The sequence below is a fragment of the Saimiri boliviensis genome, chromosome 17 (assembly GCF_048565385.1).
Source record: "Saimiri boliviensis isolate mSaiBol1 chromosome 17, mSaiBol1.pri, whole genome shotgun sequence".
NCBI lineage: Eukaryota > Metazoa > Chordata > Mammalia > Primates > Cebidae > Saimiri > Saimiri boliviensis.
The window spans coordinates 32145078-32168519 of record NC_133465.1 but is presented as its reverse complement, the minus strand read 5'-3'; the positions used below and the strand labels follow the sequence as shown (position 1 = coordinate 32168519).

Below are 23442 nucleotides of genomic sequence, written 5' to 3'. Positions count from 1 at the left end.
GCTATGACATTAAGTAAGGACCCCAAGCCCTGAGGCTGTTATTTTTTTGTTTATTATTTTTTTGACACTCAGGCTGGAGTGCAGTGGCACAGTGTAAGCTCACTGAAACCTGTTCAAGCGATTCTTCTGCCTCAGCCTCCCAAGTAGCTGGGATCATAAGTCCGTGCCACCAAGCCCAGATAATTTCTGTGTTTTTAGTAGAGATGGGGTTTCGTCATGTTGGCAAGGCTCATCTGGAACTCTTGGCCTCAAGTGATCCACCCACCTTGGCCTACCAAAGTGCTGGGATGACAGGCATGAGCCACTGTGCCCAGCCTGCTGTTGATTTTTGAACAGCATTTTACTCTATCAGAATGTTTAGTTGTAAGCAACACAAAAATTGTATGCCTAATTTAGGCTGCAAAGGAATTTATTAAAAATGCATTGGTGGGGCACGTTTTCTCAGGACCTCCTGAGACTGTGTCAAAAACTTCCCAGTGAGGCCTGAACAGCCAGACATGGAGCTATGCAGCCAGGAACAGCACCCAGAACCAGGCTGCAGAACCAGTCTGGTGAGTAAAATTCTGCTCCTGCTGCAAGACCGGGTTTCAGAGGCATGTAGAGCTCAAGCTGCTGAGTCAGAAACAGTGTTATCACAACAGCACCTGCTGCAGACAAAATCCTACCCCATCCCTATTCCTTTATGATACTGGCTCCTAATTCAAAGTCTGGGCCAGGTGCAGTGGCTCACACCTGTAATCCCAGCACTGTGGGAAGCTGAGGCAGGTGGCTCACCCGAGGTCAGGAGTTTGAGAGCAGCCTGGCCAACATGGTGAAACCCTGTCTCTACTAACAGTAAAAATTAGCTGGGCTTGGTGGTGCACACTTGTAATCCCAGCTATCTGGGAGGCTGAGGCAGGAGAATCGCTTGAACCTGGGAGACAGAGGTTGTAATGAGCCGAGATCACACCGTTGCACTCCAGCTTGGGTGACAGAGCGAGACTCCGCCTCAAAAAAAACAAAATAAAACAAAATTTGGGTGAGTCTGAGTGGGTATTCACCTGTGGCCCAGCCGCAAGAGAGTCTGGGAAAGCAAGCATCTGGCATTTTCAGCTAGGAAAGCTGAAGCACCTACTAATGTGAACCTATGTTTTACTTTCTTCAGATGTTAATGTCCTGAATTTTTTTTGGGGGGGTACCAAATTTCTTTATTTGAAGGAATGGTACAAATAAGTGGATGTTTTGGTACAACTTATAGAAAAGGTAAAGGAAACCCCAATATGCATGCACCGCCTTGGTGATCAGGGAAGTAACCCCGTGGCTATGGGGAAAATTAGCCTAAGGCTTAACTTTCATTATCACTGTCTCCCAGGGTGTGCTTGTCAAAGAGATATTCTGCCAACCCAGATTGGGGAGCTCCCATCTTGCGCAAGTTGGTCACGTGGTCACCCAATTCTTAGATGGATTTCACCTGCTCATTCAGGTAATGTGTCTCAATGAAGTCACACAAATGGGGGTCATTTTTGTCAGTGGCCAGTTTGTGCAGTTCCAGTAGTGACTGATTCACATTTTTTTTTCCAAATGTAATGCACACTCCATCACATTCAGCCCGCTCTCCCAGTCATCATGGTCTGGTTTCTTGATATCCTGAAGGAAGATGCAGCCACCTCGTTGGTTCTGCAGCTTCATCAGTTTCTCGGCATGTTCCCTCTCCTCATGAGATTGGTGAAGAAAGTACTTGGCAAAGTTCTTCAAAGCCACATCATCGCGGTCAAAGTAGTAAGACATGGACAGGTAAACATAAGAGGCGTAGAGGTCCAGGTTGATCTGGCGGTTGACAGCGGTCTCTGAATCCTGGTGGTAGTTCTGGCGCACCTGCGAGGGTGATGCGGTTGTCACGGCGGCTGCTAAGGAGAGGTGGCGGCTGCGGTGGCTGCGCGGCGCTGGAGAGGCGGCGGAATCCTTGGGGCCATCCGAGCGCGCGGTGTGGAGGTGTTGGAGGGCTGGCTGTGGGCAGCCGTCGGGGGTGGGGGACGAGCGCCGAGTTCCATCCGAGCACTGTTGAAGCAGGAAACCGCGGCCACTCTCCGCGAAGAACGCCTGTCCTGAATTTTTTTTTAGCTTTCTGGCTCTGTTGCCCAGGCTCTGCCTCCTGGGCTCAAGCAATCCTCCCACCTCAGCTTCCCGAGAAGCTGGGACTATAGGCTCATGCCATCATGGCTGGCTAATTTTTGTATTTATTTTTTATTTTTATTTATTTATTTTTTTGTATATTTTTAAAAATTTTTTGTATTTTTTTGTAGAGATGGGGTTTAGCTAGGGCTGGTCGTGAGCTTTGAGTTCAAGCCATCTATCTGCCTGCCTCAGCCTCCCAAAGTGTTGAGATTACAGGTGTGAGCTGTCATGTCAGGCCCTGAATTATATTAATACATTTTCAAATTTTGCATATTTGAGTCCTTGGAATTAACCCTACTTAGTCAATATAATTCTGAGTTGATTTGCTCACTTTTTTTTTTTTTTGAGATGGAGGGTTTTTCTTTTTTTGTATCATACATCTGTCATTGCATGAGATGGAGTTTTGCTCTTGCTGCCCAGGCTGGAGTGCAGTGGCGCGATCTCAGCTCACTGCAATCTTCACCTTTTTTTTTTTTTTTTTTGAGACAGAGTCTTGCTCTGTTGCCAGGCGCCAGGCTGAAGTACAGTGGTGCAATATCAGATCACTGCAATCTCCACCTCCTGGGTTCAAGCACTTCTCCTGCCTCAGCCTCCCTAGTTCAAGGGGTTCTTCTACATCACCCTCCTGAGTAGCTGGGACTACCGGCACGTGCCACCATGCCCAGCTAATTTTTGTATTTTTAGTAGAGATAGGTTTCACCATGTTGGCCAGGATGGTTTTGATCTTTTGACCTTGTGATCCACCCTCCTTGGCCTCCCAAAGTGCTGGTATTACAGGCATGAGCCACTGTGCCTGCCTGCTCACATTTTATTTAGAACTTTTGCATTTGGCTGGGTGCAGTGGTTCACGCCTATAATCCCAGCACTTTGGGAGGCCAAGGCAGGTGGATCGCTTGAGGTTGGGAGTTCGAGACCAGCCTGACCAACAAGGAGAAGCCCCATCTCTACTAAAAATACAAAAAATAGCCAGGTGTGGTCGCTCATACCTGTAATCCCAGCTACTTGGGAGGCTATTCAGGAGAATTGCTTGAATTTGGGAGGTTGCAGTGAGCCGAGATCACACTATTGTACTCCAGTCTGGGCAACAAGAGTAAAACTAAATTTAAAAAAAAAAAAAAAAAAGAACTTCTGCATCTAAGTTAGAAAATAAGAGTGGCTTATAGATTTATTTTGGGGATCTTTGTCTGTTTGTCTGTCTGTTTGTTTCATTTTATGATCAGGGTTATGCTAGCCTTGTAAAAGAAATTGGAAAACTATATTCTCTGGAACAGTTATAGATCATGGGATTTCTGTTCTATGTAGATTGGTGGAATTCATCTATAAACCTATCTGGATGTGGTGCCATTTTGGAGATAGCTTTTTGCATTTTTTCTTGGGTTGGTTTGGTTTGATTTGAGACAGGGTCTCACTTTGTCACCCAGGCTGGAGTACAGTGGTGCCATAATGGCTCACTGCAGCCTCAACCTCCCAGGCTCAAGTGGCCTTCCCACCTCAGCCTCCTGACTAGCTGGGACCACAGGTGTGTGCCACCGTGTCCACCTATTTTTTAAATATTTTGTCGAGATAGGGTCTCACTATGTTACCTAGGCTGGTCTCAAACTCCTGAGCTCGAGCAGTCCGCCTGTCTCCACCTCACAGATGCTCCAGGGCTGAGGTAGGAGTATTGCTTGAGCCTGGGAAGTCGAGGATGCAATGAGCCATGACTGCACCACTGCAGTCCAATATGGGTGACAGAAAGAGACCCTGTCTCTAAATTATTTTCTTTTTTTTAATTTTTTTTTTATTGCATTTTAGGTTTTGGGGTACATGTGATGAACATGCAAGATTGTTGCATAGGTACACACATGGCAGTGTGCTTTGCTGCCTTCCGTCCCCTCACCTGTATCCTAATTTTCTTTCTTTTTTTTTTTTTAATTGCATTTTAGGTTTTGGGGTACATGTGATGAACATGCAAGATTGTTGCATAGGTACACACATGGCAGTGTGCTTCCTGTCTCTAAATTAAATACATTCCTTAATATTCTTCCTGTTATTGAAACCACCTTTGCAAAATTACACCTGAGACAGTGAACGAGATCTACTTTAACCAACTCCATCTTGCTTCTAACCTTTAAGCTGTGCTTGTTCCTTCCTGGGCATAGTCTGAACTAACTTTGAGAGGAACTTAGTTTATAGTTTATGGTTTGCTTATTTATTTACTGCTTCTTGTGGAGCAGGGCTAACTCATAGGCAGTGTGCCTAGAGTCAGCCTATTTATTTATTTTTTTGAGACATAGTCTTACTCTTGTCCCTCAGGTGGAGTGTAGTGGTGTGATCTCAGCTTACTGCAACCTTCACCTCCACCTCCGCCTCCCAGTTTCAAGGGATTCTCATGCCTCAGCCTTCAGTGTAGCTGAGATTACAAGCATCCACCACCACACCTGGCTAATTTTTTTGTATTTTTAGTAGAGATGGGGTTTCACCATGTTGGTCAGGCTGGTCTGGAACTTCTGACCTCAGGTGATCCCCCCACCTCAAAAAAAAAAAAGAAAGAAAGAAAAAAAAAATAAAAGACAGAAATGATGGTTCAGGAGTCATGCAGCTGGAGGCTACAAGATTCTGACCCTCCCTAAACTGTTCCTAAGATCAGGGCTTGAGATATTGTGCAAACCCTGTACTTGATAGATCAGCTGACACCACCCAGATCAGTAAACTGGCCCATCTGATCTTATTGTCCCCACCCAGGAACTGACTCAGTGCAAGAGGACAGCTTCAACTTCCCATATTTTAATCTCTGACCTGATCAATTAGTACTTCGGGTTCACTGGCTGCCCCTCACCACCCACCAAGTTGTTATTTATTTTATTTTTTGAGGTGGAGTCTCACTCTGTCATCCAGGTTGGAGTGCAGTGGCACAGTCTTGTCACACTGCGACCTCTGCCTCCCTGGTTCAATCGATTTTCCTGCCTCAGCCTCCTGAGTAGCTGGGACAACAGGCACCTGCCACCAAGCCCAGCTAATTTTTGTATTTTTGTAGAGATGGGGTTTCACCATGTTGGCTAGGCTGGTGTTGAACTGGCCTCAGGTGATCCACCTTCCTTGGCCTCCCAAAGTGCTGGAATTACAGGTGTGAGCTACTGTGCCTGGCCCCTATCCAGTTCTCTAGTATAGTTTTTTTCTCTTTTCTTTTCTTTCTCTCTCTCTCTTTCTTTCTTCTTTTTAAACTTTTTTTTTTTTTTTTTTTTTTTTTGAGACAGAGTTTTGCTCCTGTTACCCAGGCTGGAATGCAATGGCGCGATCTCGGCTCATCGCAACCTCCACCTCCCGGGTTCAGGCAATTCTACTGCCTCAGCCTCCTGAGTAGCTCGGATTACAGGCACACACCACCATGCCCAGCTAATTTTTTGTATTTTTAGTAGAGACGGAGTTTCACCATGTTGACCAAGATGGTCTCGATCTCTTGACCTCGTGATCCACCCACCTCGGCCTCCCAAAGTGCTGGGATTACAAGCATGAGCCACTGCACCTAGCCAAACATTACATTTTTAAGACATATTCATATTGATGTACCCACAGCTATAGTTCATTCATTTTCAATGCTGTATTGTATTCAATGAGTAAAAGGCATTTTTCCTTTCTGTTGTTTATGATCATTGCTTCGTTTCCACTTTTTCCCCCATTATAAATAATAGCTGGGCGTGGTGGCTCACACTTGCAATCCCAGCATTTTGGGAGGCTGAGGCAGAAGGATTGCCTGAGTTCAGAGGTTCAGGACTAGCCTGGGCAACATAGTGAGACCTCATCTCTGCTAAACATGAAAACAAAAATAAATCAGCCAGGTATGGTGACAGGTGCCTTTGGTCCCACCTACTCGGTGGGAGGCTGAGGTGGGAGGAGGATCATTTGAGCCCCAGAGTTTGAGGGTGCAGTGAGCCATCATCACACCACAGCATTCCCTTCTGGGTGACAGAACAAGGCCCTGTCTCAAAAGGAAAGAAAAGAAAAGAAAGTTATTTTAAAAATCGTGTTGTGAAAAGTCTTCCACATGTATCCTAGGGCACACCTGCAAGAATTTCTTTAGGACAATGGATGCCCCTGCCCACCCCTGGCCCCCAGACAGGTAAATCAGAAATTGAGTGTGGGAAGCCAGATGCAGTGGCTCATGCCTATAATCCCAGCACTTAAACAGGCCAAGGCAGGCGGATCAGTTGAGGCCAGGAGTGCAAGACCAGACCGGCCAGCATGGTGAAACTCTGTCTCTACTAAAAATACAAAGATTAGCTGGGTGTGGTGGCGGGCACCTGTGATTCCAGCTACTGGGAGGCTGAAGTGGGAGGATCACTTGAGCCTGGGAGGTGAAGGTTGCAGGGAGCTTAGATTGCACCACTGCATTCCAGCCTAGGCGACAGAGCAAGACCCTGCCTCAAAATAAATAAATAAATAAAAATGAATTGATAAAGTAAAATAAGAAATTGGGGGGAGAGTGAGTCCCAGACATTAGCATTTTTGTTAAGATTTTATTTTTATATAATTTAAGACAGAAAAAAAATACAATAATAGTACAAAGAACTGCATGCCCTTTTCCCAGATTCACCATGTGTTAACATTTTGTCTCATTTGCTTGATCATTCTGTCTCTTAAGTTTTTTTTTTTTTTTTTTTTTGGAACCATTTGAGAATAAGTCGGATACATTATGTTTCTTCACCACTAAATGTTTCAGTATGTGTTTCCTAAAACAGACATTTCCTTATATGCTACCGTACAGTTGTTGATTTTAGGAAATTTAATATTATTACATTACTAATATCCAGTCCACAGTCCATATTCCCATTTGGCCAATTGTCCTAAAATGTTCTTTGTAGTTATTATTATTATTTTTTCCTGTCCAGGATCCAATCTAGGACCATATCACTTTAATTTGCTCTAGTTCCTTAACCTGTCTTTCTTTTTCATAAGTTTGACATTTTTGAAAATTATAGTCCAGTAATTATGTAGCATTTCCCTCAATTTATCAGACGTTTTCACAAGACTGTGTTGGATTATGTTTTTCTGGCAGGAATATTACACAAGCGATGTTGTATCTCTCTTGGTGCATCATATCAGGAAACACATTATATCAATTTCACCCTTACTGGGCCTGTTAACTTTAATCCCTTGGTTAAGGCGGAATCCACCATGTTTCCCCACTGTGGAGATTCTGTTTTTTACTTTGTAACTAAAAAGCACTTTTGTGGAGAGATACTTTGATACTATGTAAATACCCTGTTCCTTCTCAAACTCTGGCTTATAACCTGCAGCATCCACTGATGATTCTTGCCGGAATTAATTACTCCCAAGATGGTTGGAAAATGGACTAATTTTCCTTTAAAAAAAAAAAGTGATTTAGCCGACTAACCCATGGCACACCGTCTATGGCACACCCTGTTCTTTGAAAAGCAGCAAAAAATAAAAATTAAAAACATAATCTAGCCTCAGTGGCTCACGCCTGTAATCCCAGCACTTGGGAGGCTGAGGTGGGTGGATAACTTGAGGCCAGGAGTTCATGACAAGTCTGGGAAACATGGCAAAATCCCGTCTCTACAAAAAAAAGTATTTAAAAAAATTAGCCTGGTGTGGTGATGCATGCCTATAATCCCAGCTATGCAGGAGGCCGGAGCACGAGAATCCCTTAAACCTGGGAGGCAGAGGTTGTAGTGAGCAGAGATTGTATATTTGCACTCCAGCCTGGATGACAGAGCAAGATTCTGTCTAAATAAGTAAATAAATAAAAATACAAAAATTAAGCGTGGCGTGGTGGCTCATGCCTGTAATCCTAGCACTTTGGGAGGCTGAGGTGGATGGATCACCTGAGGTCAGGAGTTTGAGACCAGCCCAACCAACAATGGTGAAAACCTGTCTCTACTAAAAATCCAAAGATTAGCCAGGCATGGTGGCACACACCTGTAGTCCCATGTCCTCCCGAGACTGAGGCAGGAGAATCACTTGAACCCAGGAGGCAGAGATTGCAGTGAGCTGGGATTGTACAACTGCACTCCAGCCTGGATTACAAAGCAAGACCCCATCTCGTCTCAAAAATAAAAATAAAAAATAAATAAAAATAAAAATAGTGATTTAAAGGCCAGCAGCAATGGCTAATGCCTGTAATCCCAGCACTTTGGGAGGCTGAGGTGGGAGGATTGCTTGAGTCCAGGAGTTTAAGATCAGCCTGGGCAACACAGTGAGACTCCAGCTCTACAAAAAATTTTAAAATTAGCTGGGTGTGATGGTGTGGACCTGTAGTCCCAGCTATTCGGGAGGCTGAAGTGGGAGAATTGCTTCAGCCTGGGAGGTCAAGGCTGCAGTGAGCTGTAATGGTGGCACTGCAGCCTTGGCAACACTGTGAAACCCTGTTTCAAAAATTAATAAATAGAAAAAAAAAAGAAGAAAAAAAATTAATAAATAGGCTGGGTGCGGTGGCTCACACCTGTAATCCCAGCACTTTGGGAGGCTGAGGCGGGCGGATCACGAGGTCAGGAGATCGAGACCATCCTGGCCAACATGGTGAAACCCTGTCTCTACTAAAAAAATACAAAAATTAGCTGGGCACATGGTGGCACACGCCTGTAGTCCCAGCTACTGGGGATGCTGAGGCAGGAGAATTGCTTGAACCTGGGAGGCAGAGATTGTAGTGAGCCAAGATCGCACCACTTTACTCCAGTCTGGCGCCTGAGCAAGACTGTCCCCCCCCCCCAAAAAAAATTAATAAATGAATAAATACATGCATAAATAAATAAGTGATTTAAGTTTATTTCTTTTTCTTTGTAACTGGAAGAGTCTACCTAAAACAAGACAAAAGTTAGAATCAGAAGTGGGGTTCTGTGGAATTGATCCTGAGTCCGATAAGGCACCTGGACAGTTGAAATAGAATGTTTCTATCCAAGGTTGGCATGAGAGCATCACTAATTAATCTGTCACTGGGGGTATCTTGGACTTTAAACATGGGTCCTGTCAGCAGGGATTCGGTTGATTGGTGACTCCAGTTCTGGATCAATTCCAGGAGAAAAATTGTACTTTGAGCTTTCTATACTGGATTAGTTACTGTATTATAAATTCCTAGGGCACCTTGCCAAAGCTGTTCTGCTACTTTGTTTTAATATGCCTGTCCTTCTGGATGGCAATCTTGGGAACAGCAGGCACTTAGAAGCATAGCCCATGTTCTAAGAGGCAGAAGCTGCTCCATGGTTTGGGAGAGGATTGAAAACATTAAATAAAGAAGCTCCTTGGGCTTTTCTCTATGTCTCATGTCTCACTTTTATAAGCTTTCTCTGATGTCTTTTTTTTTGAGATGGAGTCTTACTCTTGCTCTGTCACCCAGATTGAAGTCCAGTGGCTCAATCTCAGCTCATGGTAACCTCCATCTTTTGGGTTCAAGCAATTCTCATGCCTCAGCCTCCCAAGTAGCTGGGATTACAGGTATGCGCCACCACGCCCAGCTAATTTTTGTATATTTTTAGTAGAGATGGGTTTTTACCATGTTGGCCAGGCTGTTCTGGAACTCCTGACCTCAAGTGATCTGCCTGCCTCTGCCTCCTAAAGTGCTGAGATTACAGGCATGAGCCACTGTGCCCAACCTAAAAAATCTTTTGGCCAGGCGCGGTGGCTCACGCCTATAATCCCAGCACTTTGGGAGGCTGAGGCGGGTGGATCACGAGGTCAAGAGATCGAGACCATCCTGGTCAACATGGTGAAACCCCGTCTCTACTAAAAATACAAAAATTAGGCCGGGCGCGGTGGCTCAAGCCTGTAATCCCAGCACTTTGGGAGGCCGAGGCGGGTGGATCACGAGGTCGAGAGATCGAGACCATCTTGGTCAACATGGTGAAACCCCGTCTCTACTAAAAATACAAAAAACTAGCTGGGCGTGGTGGCGCGTGCCTGTAATCCCAGCTACTTAGGAGGCTGAGGCAGGAGAATTGCCTGAGCCCAGGAGGCGGAGGTTGCGGTGAACCGAGATTGCGCCATTGCACTCCAGCCTGGGTAACAAGAGCGAAACTCCGTCTCAAAAAAAAAAAAAAACAACAAAAATTAGCTGGGCATGGTGGCACATGCCTGTAGTCCCAGCTACTTGGGAGGCTGAGGCAGGAGAATTGGCTGAACCCAGGAGGTGGAGATTGCGATGAGCTGATATTGCACCATTGCACTCCAGCCTGGGTAACGAGCGAAACTCCGTCTCAAACAACAACAACAACGACAACAACAACAAAAAATCTTTTAACATTAAAATTAAGAATTTTTTTAAATTGTAGAGATGGGGGTCTCGCTACATTCCAGGCTGATCTAGAACTCATGAGCTCAAGCAGTCCTCCAGCCTTGACCTTCCAAAATGCTGGGATTATAGATGTGAGCCACCTAGCCCAGATCCCAGTTTCTTTTTAAAAACAGACTTCCATTTACTTTTAGTTTTTTTTTGAGACAGAGTTTCACTCTTGTTGCCCAGGCTGGAGTGCAATGGTATAATCTCAGCTCACTGAAACCTCTCCCTCCTGGGTTCAAGCAATTCTCCTGCCTCAGTCTCCCAAGTAGCTGGGACTACAGGCATACACCACCATGCCTGGCTAATTTTTTTGTATTTAGGAGAGACAGGTTTTCACCGTGTTGGCCAGGCTGGTTTCGAACTCCCGAGCTCAGGTGATCCACTTTCCTCAGCCTCCCAAAGTACTGGGATTACAGGTGTGAGCCACCGCGACTTGCCTACTTTTAGTATTAATAGTATAAATAAGTTTTGATAGTAAGAGCATTAAAAGTCAAACCAGCCATGGTCGTATGAGGCTGTAGTTGATGCTACTCAGGAGGCCAAGGCTGGAGGATTATTTGGTCTCAGGAGTTTGGGACCAGCCTGGGCAACATAGCATAGCGAGCCCCTGTCTTGATGAAAAAGTTAAAAAATTAGCTAAGTGTGGGCCTGTGATCCCAGCTATTCAGGAGGCTGAGGCAGGAGGATTGTTGAGCCCAGGAGGTCGAGGCTGCAATGAGCCAAGATTGTACCACTGTGCTCCAACCTGGGTGACAGGTATAGTTACTTTTTTTTTAGATGAAGTCTTACTCTGTCCCCAGGCTGGTGTGCAGTGGCGTGATCTCAGTTCACTGCAACCTCTGCCTCCCAGGTTTAAGTGATTCTCCTGCCTCAGCCTCCCAAGTAGCTAGGACTACAGTTTGAGATGGAGTTTCACTCTGTCACCGAGGCTGGAGTGTGGTACCGTGATCTCGGCTCACTGCAACCTCTGCCACCTGGGTTTAAGCAGTTTTCCTGCCTTAGCTTCCTTAGTAGCTGGGACTACAGGTGCCCACCACCATGCCCGGCTACTTTTGCATTTTTAGTAGATATCAGGTTTCACCTTCTTGGCCAGGCTGGTCTCGAATTCCTGACTTCAGGAGATCTACCCACCTCGGCCTTGGCTTGGCTTCATTTTATATTTGAATATATATATATATTTGGAGACAGAGTCTCACTCTGTCACCCAGGCTAGAGTGCAGTGTTGCAATCAAAGCTCACTGCAATCTCCACCTCCTTGGTTCAGGTGATTCTCCTGCCTCAGTCTCCAGAATATCTGGAATTACAGACAGGTACTACCACGCCCAGCTCATCTTTTGGATTTTTAGTAGAGATGGGGTTTTGCCATGTTAGCCAGGCTGGTCTTGAACTCCTCACCTGAAGTGATCCACCCATCTTGGCCTCTCAAAGTGCTGGGATTACAGGCATGAGCCACTGTGCCCAGCCTTAGATTCAAACATTTGATCCATCTAGTGGAAGCAGAGAAATGAGGGTTTGGTTATTATTCTGATGATGAGTTTTCCAGCTGTCCCAACAGCATTGATTTGATTAGCTTTATTTTCTGTATTAATGTAATGTTTTATTTCCATTGTATAGTCGAGTCTCATATATTGGAACAAATACTGTTTTATCCATTGATATAAATAGGTAGTTTTCAGGAAAAAAAAAAAAAGAAAAAAGAAAAAACAAATATATATGGATGACTAGTACAACTGCTCAAAAAAAAAAAAAAAAAAAAAAAAAGAAAGAAAGAAAGCCTAACCATTCTCATCAAGACATGTAAATCAAAATACGGAGATAGGAGGCCGGGCGCAGTGGCTCACGCCTGTAATCCCTGCACTTTGGGAGGCTGAGGCAGGTGGATCACCTGTGGCCAGGAGTTTGAGACCAGCCTGACTAACATGATGAAACCCCATCTCTACTAAAAATGCAAAAAACTTAGCTGGACATGGTGGCCTGAGCCTGTAATCCCAGCTACTCAAAAGGCTGAGGCAGGAGAATCATTTGAAGCTGGGAGGCGGATGTTGCAGTGAGCCAAGTTTGCACCATTGCACTCCAGCCTGGGCAACAAGAGCACAAGAGCGAAATACTGTCTCACACACACACACACACACACACACACACACACACACAGAGTCTAGCTCTGTTTCCCAGGCTGGAGTGCAGTGTGGTGTGATCTCAGTTCACTGCAACCTCCACCTCCCAGGTTCAAGCGATTCTCCTGCCTCAGCCTCCTGAGTAGCTGGGACTACAGGGATGTGCCACCACGCCCAGGTAATTTTTGTATTTTTAGTAGAGACTGGGTTTCACCATGTTGGTCAGGCTAGTCTCAAACTCTTGAGCTCATGATCCACCCGCCTCGGCCTCCCAAAGTGCTGGGGTTACAGGTATAAGCCACCCCACCCTCCTTGAAAATCCTCATATATTAAGCCAAGAAAAGGGGGATTTATTGGAAAGAGGCTGAGGTACCTCATTCAATCAAAGGATGTGTGGGCAGCCAGCCTATATAGCAGCTCAGCTGGGCCTCAGGTATTCCTGGGATGGGGCTGGAATGCTGAGGCTCATTCTTGTTTCTACTTGTCTGTGTCTCAGCTGCATTCTCTCTCACTCCACGTAAAAGATGAGGAATGAACTTGGCAGCCACATGCATCTAAGCTTCATAGCTTGTGGCAGCAGAGACAGAATGCCTTCCTGAGTTCCTGTTTGAAAACATTCCCAGGGAAGGGGCTTTCTTTGGCCTGGCTTGGGTCAGGTGTCCTGAGACCAGTCCACTCTGGCCAGGGGTGGGTTCTCTCCATTCCAGGCAGATCCTCTGGGCTCACAGGATTGGAGAACAGTTCTCAGAAGAAGGGAGGGTGCTGGAAGATAAAACACTCATGACTTCATTTATTCCCTCATACAGGCTCGAGTCTGTCATCCCAGCACTTTGGGAGGCCGGGGTGGGTGGATCACTTGAGGTCAGGAGTTTGAGACCAACCTAGCCAACATGGTAAAACCCCGTCTCTACTAAAAATACAAAAATTACCTGGGTGTGGTGGCGCGTCCCTGTAGTCCCAGCTACTTGGGAGGCTGAGGCAGGAGAATCGCCTGAACCCGGAGGCAGAGGTTGCAGTGAGCCAAGATTGCACCACTGCACTGCAGCCCAGCGACAGAGTGAGACTGACGCCGTCTTAAAGAAAAAAAGAAAAGAAAAAGAAAAAGAAATCCGGGTCTGCTACACCTCCCCGCTTCGGTTCAGCCAAGCCTAATTCTGTTCACAAATCAAAAGCAGGTCTTTGTATGGAATGGAGAGGGGGCCCTCCTCAGGCCAGGCTGGGGATATTTGCACTGTGAGGGCACTGAAGGCAGAGAAGCTGAGGCCTGGCAGCCTGGCTGCTGGGGCAGCTGCAGCTGTTCCACGCTGCTAGCCAGAAGCCAGTAGGCAAAGGGAGCGGCTTCCTGTTGAGCTGAGTTCTTTGGGTCTAACTCAGAAGTCAAACATCCCGGTGTGTGTGTGCGTGTGTGTGTGCGTGTGTGTGTGCGCGCGCAGGGGAAATTGTCAGGCAGCCCACTCAGGTGCTGGGGAAAACACAGCCCTGGCTAACAGGCCTGTGCCTGACTCTACTAACTCAGCAGGAAGTCTCAGCTCCCCCAGGCAGTCCTCAGTGTGAGCAAACCAAACCCAGACGGAGACAGTGGCTGAGCCCTGCTCCTAGCACTGGTGGGAGCGCACTGCTGTGACATGGGAAGTGGCAAGAGCCCCTTCCAGAAACTCCTCCAGCATGAGGAGCAAGGCAGCAGGTGGATGCCCATGGGATCTGCTGGTCACTCCCAAGTTGCAGCTCCAGCCCTGGTGCTCTCTAGTGAGTGCAGACCATGCCTGGGGCCCATGGCCCATGTTTCCATACATGGGCGCAGCCATCCAGGGATGACGATTTCTACTCACTCTAACCCCCCACCCACGAACACCTCAGCTATGCAGATTGTCGGTTCAAATGTAGTTTTGCCCACTATTTCATTTTATTATTGATTTATATTTTAATTATTATTATTTTGAGATGGAGTCTTGCTCTGTGGCCCAGGCTGAAATGCAGTGTCACAGTCTTGGCTCACTGCAACCTCCACCTCCTGGGTTCAAGTATTCTCCTGCCTCAGCCTCCCAAGTAGCTGGGATTACAGTTGTGCACCACCATGCCTGGCTAATTTTTGTATTTTTATTTATTTATTTTAAGACAGGGTTTCACCGTGTTGGCCAGGCTGGTCTCAAACTCCTGACCTCAGGTGATTTGCCTGCCTCAACCACCCAAAGTGCTGGGATTACAGGTGTGAGCCACCATAGCCGGCTAATTTTTGTATTTTTTTTTTTTTTTTTGAGACGGAGTTTCGCTCTTGTTACCCAGGCTGGAGTGCAATGGCGCGATCTCGGCTCACCGCAACCTCCGCCTCCTGGGTTCAGGCAATTCTCCTGCCTCAGCCTCCTGAGTAGCTGGGATTACAGGCACGAGCCACCATGCCCAGCTAATTTTTTGTATTTTTAGTAGAGACGGGGTTTCACCATGTTGACCGGGATGGTCTCGATCTCTTGACCTCATGATCCACCCACCTCAGCCTCCCAAAATGCTGGGATTACAGGCTTGAGCCACCGCGCTCAGCCTAATTTTTGTATTTTTAATAGAGACCATGTTGGCCTCAAACTCCTGACCTCAAACTCCTGGTCTCAAACTCCTGACCTCAAGTGATCCACCCACCTCAGCCTCCCAAAGTGCTGGGATTATAGGCTTCAGCCACTGCGCCCAGCCCACTGTTGCATTTTCTATGTTGTGGGTGTGTGTGTGATGTATTGTTTATACATGATGTAGTCATGGTGATTGAGTTGAGGATTTAGCCCATCATTAGGAGAATGGATGGAAATCACACCTGGGTGGGACTATTTAGAACAGGGGACACTGGTCTCTGAGCTGAGACTGTTTTTTTGAAAGGCCCCTGCCATAATCACTGTTTTTAAAATCCCTTCATTTATCCTTTGAGTTACAAACAATCCAATTATATTCTATTTTAACATGTACAATGAAGTTATTATTGACTGTAGTTACTCTGCTGTGCTATCAAACAGCAGGTCTTATTCTATTTTTTTTTTTTTTTTTTTGGTACCCATTAACCCTCCCCGCTACCACCCTACCCACACTACCCTTCCCAGCTTCTGGTAACCATCCTTCTACACTGTGTGACCATGAAGTCAACCATTTTGATTTTTAGCTTCCACAAATAAGTGAGAATATGCTTTGATTGTCTTTCTGTGCCTGGCTTATTTCACTTAATATAATGAACTCCAGTTCCATTCATGTGTTCCAAATGACAGGACCTCGTCTTTTTTTTTGAAACACAGTCTCTCTCTGTCACCAGGCTGGAGTGCAGTGGCATGATCTCGGCTCACTGCAACCTCCGCCTTCTGAGTTCAAGCAGTTCTCCTGCCTTGGCCTTCCAAGTAGCTGGGATTACAGGCATGTACCACCGTGCCAAGCTAATTTTTGTATTTTTAGTAGAGATGGGGTTTCACCATGTTGGCCAAGATGGTCTCGAACTCCTGACCTTGTGATACACCTGCCTCAGTGTCCCAAACTGCTGGATTACATGCTGAGCCACCGTGCCCAGCTGGATCGTATCCTTTTTTATGGCTAAATAGTACACCATTGTGTATATGAACCACATTCTCTTTATTCATTCATCTGTTTTTCTGTTTTGTTTTTGATGGAATTTTTGCTCCCGTTTCCCAGGCTAGGGTGCAGTGGCGTGATCTTGGCTTACCACATATCTGTTTTTTTTAATTTTTTTTTTTTTGAGACGGAGTTTTGCTCTTTTTACCCAAGCTGGAGTGCAATGGCGCGATCTCGGCTCACCGCAACCTCCGCCTCCTGGGTTCAGGCAATTCTCCTGCCTCAGCCTCCTGAGTAGCTAGGACTGCAGGCACGTGCCACCATGCCCAGCTAATTTTTTGTAGTTTTAGTAGAGATGGGGTTTCACCATGCTGACCAGGATGGTCTCAATCTCTTGACCTTGTGATCCACCTGCCTCAGCCTCCCAAAGTGCTGGGATTACAGGCTTGAGCCACCGTGCCCGGCTTGATTTATCTATATCTCTTCTTTCTTTCTTTCTTTTTTGAGACTGAGTCTTGCTCTGTCACCAGGCTGGAGTACAGCAGCAGGATCTCTCCTCACTTCAACCTCTGCCTCTCAGGTTCAAGCATTCTCCTGCCTCAGCCTTCCAAGTAGCCGGGACTACAGGCACACACCACCATGCCCCACTAATTTTTGTACTTTTAGTAGAGACAGGGTTTTACCATGTTGGCCAGGATAGTCCTGATCTCCTGACGTCATGATCCACCTGCCTTGGCCTCCCAAAGTGCTGGGATTATAGGTGTGAGCCACCGCACCCGGCCTGATTTATCTATATTTCATATATTTGTATATATTTCAGTTCTGGTAGTGAAAATGGGATCATGATGGGCCGTTTTGGGAGCTAAACATTTAGGAAGTGGGCTGGGTTGGGAGAGGGTGAAAGGCACTGGACATGTGGTGTCATAGGGCCTGCCATACCCACCATCCATCCTAAACAGGACAGTCTGAGGCCAACCCGAAGACCTTTTCTCCGTGTATGCACCCCAAGCTTTCCTAGCATCAGGCAGTAGCAACCAGAGCAAAAGTGCATTGGTTGCTTCTGCAGAGAGAAGTCACAAAGTTGGTCTGGGGCCAAGACCGTGGTGAAAAGACACACAAGTGATGAGAAAACAGAAACTATACAGTAGAAAAGGGACAGGCTGGGCCGGGCGTGGTAGCTCACGCCTGTAATCCCAGCACTTCGGGAGGCCGAGGTGGGCGGATCACGAGGTTAGGAGTTCTAGACCAGCCTGGCCAACATAGAGAAACCCTATCTCTACTAAATATACAAAAATCAGCCGGGTGTGTTGGTGGGCACCTGTAGTCCCAGCTACTCAGGAGGCTGAGGCAGGAGAATCGTTTGAACCTGGGAGGCAGAGGTTGCAGTGAGCTGAGATCATGCCACTGCATTCCAGCCTGGCGGCAGAGCGAGACTCTATCTCAAAACAAATACATAAATAAATTTTAAAAATTAGCTGGGTGTGGTGGCAGGCACCTGTAGTATCAACAAGACTCCATCTCAAAAAAAAAAAAAAAAAAAAAAGAAAGAAAGAAAGAAAAAGAAAGAAAGAGGACATGCAAAGTAGAGGGAATGGGCAGTGCTGAGAAAGCGAGAGGCGCACAGAGCAAACAGAGCAGCAGAGACAGAGAGGTGGCGGGGCAGGCACTAGAGCTGCCTTGGCCTCTGACACTGGTCCAGCGAGTTGTAGTCCATGTGTGAAACCGCAGGAATTCTAAGAGAAACTTCATTTTTGTTTTTTGTGTTTTGAGACGGAGTCTCGCTCTGTCACCCATGCTGGAGTGCAGTGCAGAGCTTATAGCTTGCAGTGAATAGCAAGAACAAAGTACTCAGACAGTTCCAGCTGAGCAGGGCTGGGGTAGCTCTTCTGCGAGAGTCTGCCCCAGTATCTGTCCACCAAGTATTTATTGAAAGGACTTGTATTAACTACAAACATCCACTAGATGGTCATTTGAGACGGATTACTGAGTAACATCAGTTTGCCTGATAACATTAGGCACCAGACCTTGTGAGTTGGCAGCAAGCCTTAGGGAAAAAGGACAGAATGTCGTTGGCAATCAGGACAAGTTTTAAAAATTATTTGAGCTTGAGCCAGTGTTAAGTGAAACTGTTAAGACGTCAAGCATTCTGATGAAAAAAAGCATGATCAGCTTGAGCTCAAAAAAATGCAGAAAAGTCTGCAAGTCACATTTGTGGTTGTACCAGAGCATCAGCTCAAGCTTTTCCTTCTGACAATGGACAAGGTAACCTAGAATGAGTGCAAATGTGGGTGATATAAAGATGGTGATGATGGGCACAGAGGAGCTCTTGCGCTGTAAGAAACAAAGCTGGTAGAGATGCATTAGTAATGCCCTTCACATGTGCAAGATCTAATGTGTGATGCCATACACCACATAAGCAGAATCCCCATGTTTATGTCTTGGTGAGGAAAAGTTTGTAAAGCCAATATTAGGGCACCTAACTCCACGTGTTGTGTAGTTTTAAAATGTTCCTGGATTTTGTGTTGCCAGTTTTGCATGGCATCTTGCCACACTATAGCTGCTCTTCCTTGTTTTTTTTTTTTTTTGTTTTGTTTTGAACATTTGTAAAGACAGTAGTGGCATGAAACAAAAGCTCAGAGACAATAGACACAAATTTAACAGGCACAGTTTGTAAAAAGTTTAGAGGCTTAGAGGCTGGTAAATAGAAGCTGATATTACCAATAGAGTCAGCCATTGCTACTTGCCAATCAAGATTACCAGCTAAGAGTACGAAACTGTTCCTTGCATAATGGTAGGAAAAGAGTAGCAGGGTCATATTCTGACAGCTGGACGCAACGTCGGCACCCCTTTATGAGAAGAGAAGCTATTAAATTTGTGGTCTTTTGTATATGTTTAGAGGGATTCTGAGGCAGTACGTAACATATAAAATACAGAAATGGCAAAGATAAAGCCTACCTGTTAATCTAAGGCATGGAAGGGATGAATGTTTTAAGCAATTTTTACCATATTTTCTGGCCTTAGAAAGTCATTAGAATGTGACTGCAAGTTGCCAGGATAATAAACCTGCGTTGAGCTAGCTTAAGCGTGTAAAAGAAAAAAGAAAAAAAAAAATCCAAAAATCTTTAAAAAATGTCCTTAGGCACTAGCCATTCTCCTGCATCAGCCTTCAGCTGGAATGTTTTAGAAATGAGACTGGGAAAGCAAGGCTGTGGCCAATTTCTTCCCATCTACTCCGGGCTCCTTAGGCAGCCTTTTATTTTAATAGCCTGCCACCTGTGGCTGCTCTTACCCTGAGAGGACAGAAGGAAGGCTACACGTGGCAGCAAGAGGCCTGAAAATGACCAGGTGGGAAAGTGGGTGTATATAAGCGTGGAGACTGGCGGGAAGAGGTAACAGGCTGGGAGAAGACCACTCCCGTCATCCTCCAGGCCACCTACGCTAGGAGCCGACCCTGTTAGGTAAGGTACTGAAAACATACCGGGCTTTTTATTACTTTTACTACCCCAAGCAGAGAGGCTCAGGGGAGGAGCAGACATGTAGCACAGGGTCTGCTTTGAAATTTCCCAGCCACAGTGTTTTTAAAGAGTTTATAGAAAAGTGAAACAAGTATTCCTTACCACTGCGTCTATCTTCTGAAGACGACAGCAGCTGGCAGGGCTCGTCCACTTCAGCCTAGTTAGCATTTAACATATGGCTACAGGAGAGCGCCCTCATTAGCAGGCTTTTCCCTCGGAGCTCTGTACTCTAGGCTGCTCCACACCCCTCTGCCCACCCTAGGCTAATAAGTTCAGGGTGCACATGGACTGTTTCTTTTCTTTTTCTTTTTTTTTTTTTTTTCTTTTTTGAGACGGAGTTTCCCTCTTGTTACCCAGGCTGGAGTGCAATGGTGCGATCCTGGCTCATCGCAACCTCCGCCTCCTGGGTTCAGGCAATTCTCCTGCCTCAACCTCCTGAGTAGCTGAGATTACAGGCACATGCCACCATGCCCAGCTAATGTTTTGTATTTTTAGTAGAGACAGGGTTTCACCATGTTGACCAGGATGGTCTCAATCTATTGACCTCGTGATCCACCCGCCTCGGCCTCCCAAAGTGCTGGGATTACAGGCCTGAGCCACTGCGCCCGGCCCCCACATGGACGGTTTCTTAGCCCTTTCCCTAAGGACCAGGGAAGACAAGGAATTGCTTGGCAGCTGAGACATGCGGGGGGTGGCAGGAATGAGCAGAAGTAGGAAAAGCGGCAGCACAGCAAGCAGCAGGCCACTTTCTGGGCACAGTTACTAAGGCAGGTGTCCATGATAAGGAGGATTCTTAGGACCAGGCTGGAGCTGCCCGCAGCCATCCGGGGACTTGGTCTGTACCTCTTGGCCTCCCCTCCTTCACAAACCGAGAAAGGGGCAACTTGCCCAGACTGCCAGTGACTAAATGGGCACTCCATGGCATCTTAGCAACTCCGGCCTCTGTGAGCAGCAAGAAATCCAGAGCTTTCTGGTACAAAACCCAGGAGACAGCATGCAACGTTCCCTTATACTCCAGGGAAACAGATAAAAGACAATGCGGGAAAGGCTGATGCTGGAAGTAGGAGGTGAGAACCTACATATTAGGGAGACGATCGTAATCAGCCACTTTTCTTCCTCCTGGAGGTGCCCCTCCAGCAGGCAAGTTTGTGAAGGAGACGTGGCCACCCGATCATATAGATATTCTGGGGGCGGCGGGGGTGGGGGGGGGCGGATCTTATCCAAGAACGGATCCTTGGGCAGCCACCAATCTCCTCAAGCGGGATGGGAGGCCCTGTTGCCTGAACAGGGCCAATGAATGTAGGTGGAAGAAAAGAAGGCAGTAGCTCTTCTATAGTGGGAAGAAAAGGGTCCAGTCCGTCCTCTTCCTCACTAGAAAAAAAGCTCTTCCTCATTCTCCATAGAAGGGAATGAAGGAGGGAGAGGGGTCTCCTTGTTATTCTGGTTCCTTCTTTTTCTTCTCCTTTAAATCTCCTGAATTCTCTCCAGGTGGAGAAGATGGGTGGTCTGATTCACTACAACATGGCGGATAAAGAGGATACAATGCAGAGCATACCAGCGCCCAGGTGGTCAAAATGGTAACATTAGTAAAATGACCTTGCTCATATTCTCTTTTCAGGCAGGGGCCTACCTGCTCCCATAACGCTAAATCTAAGGTTTCTTGATGAGGAAAGCAAGGGCATTCCTGCCGAATTAAGAGCATAAGCTTGTGTAGAGCTCCAGGCTCTACAATGCACTGGTTAGTCCTAAGTAGCTGTTGCACTGTTTTAAAAAGTACTTTCTGCTCTTTGGTCATTTCTTGACCCATGATAACCTAGCCTCTGATTATCTCATGTGTGTGTCCCATCCTCCTGATGGGAGGAATCCCTTACCGGGATTCCCAAAAAATTGATGAGCTTTTCACCTTAATGAGTAAATTCTAGGTGATCACGTTGGAGGCACCAGTTGCTAGAGCTTGTAGTTTGCAGTGAATGCTGAGAATGAAGTACTGAGACAGTTCCAGCTGAGCAGGGCTAGAGGGTAGCTCTTCTGAGAGTCCGCCCCAGCGTCCGACCACCAAATATTTATTGAAAGGGCTTGTATGAACTACAAACATCCACTAGATGGTCATTTGAGATGGGTTACTGAGGCACCTGTGACCTTATACACACTCAAGCTGCATTCTCAGGAGGCTGTTTTCAGTGTTTCTTGTTACGCCGCACACTCCACTTCCTGTCCTGTTTTCAGAGTCAAGGAACTTCATTCCCAATCGCATACTACCACGTCAGTATTTTTCCATACCCCAACCTCAAGTGTCATGTACATAAGCTCAAATATTTTGCCATGCACCTCCCCCTCACAGACCCACATGCAGTGGCGTGATCTCTGCTCACTGCAACCTCCATCTTCTGGGTTCCAGTGATTCTCCTGCTTCAGCCACCCAAGTAGCTGGGATTACAGGCATTCGCCACCACACCCAGCTAATTTTGTGTTTTTAGTAGAGATGGTGTTTCACCATGTTGGCCAGGCTGGCCTTAAACTCCTGACCTCAGGTGATCCACCTGCCTTGGCCTCCCGAAGTGCTGGGATTATGGGCATGAGCCATCACACATGGCTGGAAAGTCTCACTTGTCACCCAGGCTGGAGTGTAGTGGTTTGATCATAGCTCACGGTACTCTTTTTTTTTTTTTTTTTTTTTGAGACGGAGTTTCACTCTTGTTACCCAGGTTGGAGTGCAATGGCACGATCTCGGCTCACTGCAACCTCCACCTCCTGGGTTCAGGCAATTCTCCTGCCTCAGCCTCCTGAGTGGCTGGGATTACAGGCACGTGCCACCATGCCCAGCTAATTTTTTGTATTTTTAGTAGAGACGGGGTTTCACCATGTTGACCAGGATGGTCTCGATCTCTTGACCTCGTGATCCACCCGCCTCGGCCTCCCAAAGTGCTGGGATTACAGGCTTGAGCCACCGCGCCCGGCAGTACTCTTGATCTCTTAGGCTCAAGCAGTCCTCCCACCTAAGCCTCCCAAGTAGCTGGGACTACAGGCATGCACCGCCACAACTGGGTAACTTTTTTGTTCATTTTTGTAGAGATGGGGATTTCACTGTGTTGCCCAGGCTGGTCTTGAACTCCTGGGCTCAAGTGATCCTCCAGCCTTGGCTTCCCAAAGAGTTAGGATTACAGGAATGAGCCACTGTGCCTGGCTGAAACCTTGCTTTTCTTTTCTTTTTTTTTTTTGAGACAGAGTCTAGCTCTGTCTCTCAGGCTGAAGTATAATGGCATGATCTCAGCTTGCTGCAACCTCCACCTCCTGGGTTCAAGGGGTTCTCCTGCCTCAGCCTCCTGAGTAGCTGGGATTAAGGGTGCGTTATCACACCTGGCTAATTTTTGTATTTTTAGTAGAGATCAGGTCTCACCCTGTTGGCTAGGCTGGTCTCAAGCTCCTGACCTCAAGTGATCTGCCCACCTCAGCCTCCCAAAGTACTTGGATTACAGGCATAAGCCACTGCACCCAGCCAATACAGGCTTTTTCTAACATGCACTTCAAAACACTGCAGTGCAGTGGTGCAATCTCAGCCCACTGCAACCTCCGCCTGCCAAGTTCAAGCAATTCTCCTGCCTCAGCCTCCCGAGTAGCTGGGACTACAGGCATCTGCCACCACATCTGGCTAATTTTTGTATTTTTAGTAGAGACGGGGTTTTACCATGTTGTCCAGGCTGGTCTCAAACTCTTGACCTCAGGTGATGCACCCGCCTTGGCCTCCCAAAGTGCTGGGATTACAGGAATGAGACACCGTTCCTGGCCCGAAACCTTGCTTTTCTGACAGATCTGATTCACCCTACGTACAGCTTTCATAGCACCTTTTTTT

General features: G+C 46.6%; 1 pseudogene; it reads right to left on the bottom strand.

Annotated features, from left to right (window-relative positions):
- Window positions 1–1160: 1160 nt before the first annotated feature.
- LOC101028519 (ferritin heavy chain pseudogene) lies at window positions 1161–21232 on the bottom strand (annotated as a pseudogene).
- Window positions 21233–23442: the final 2210 nt, after the last annotated feature.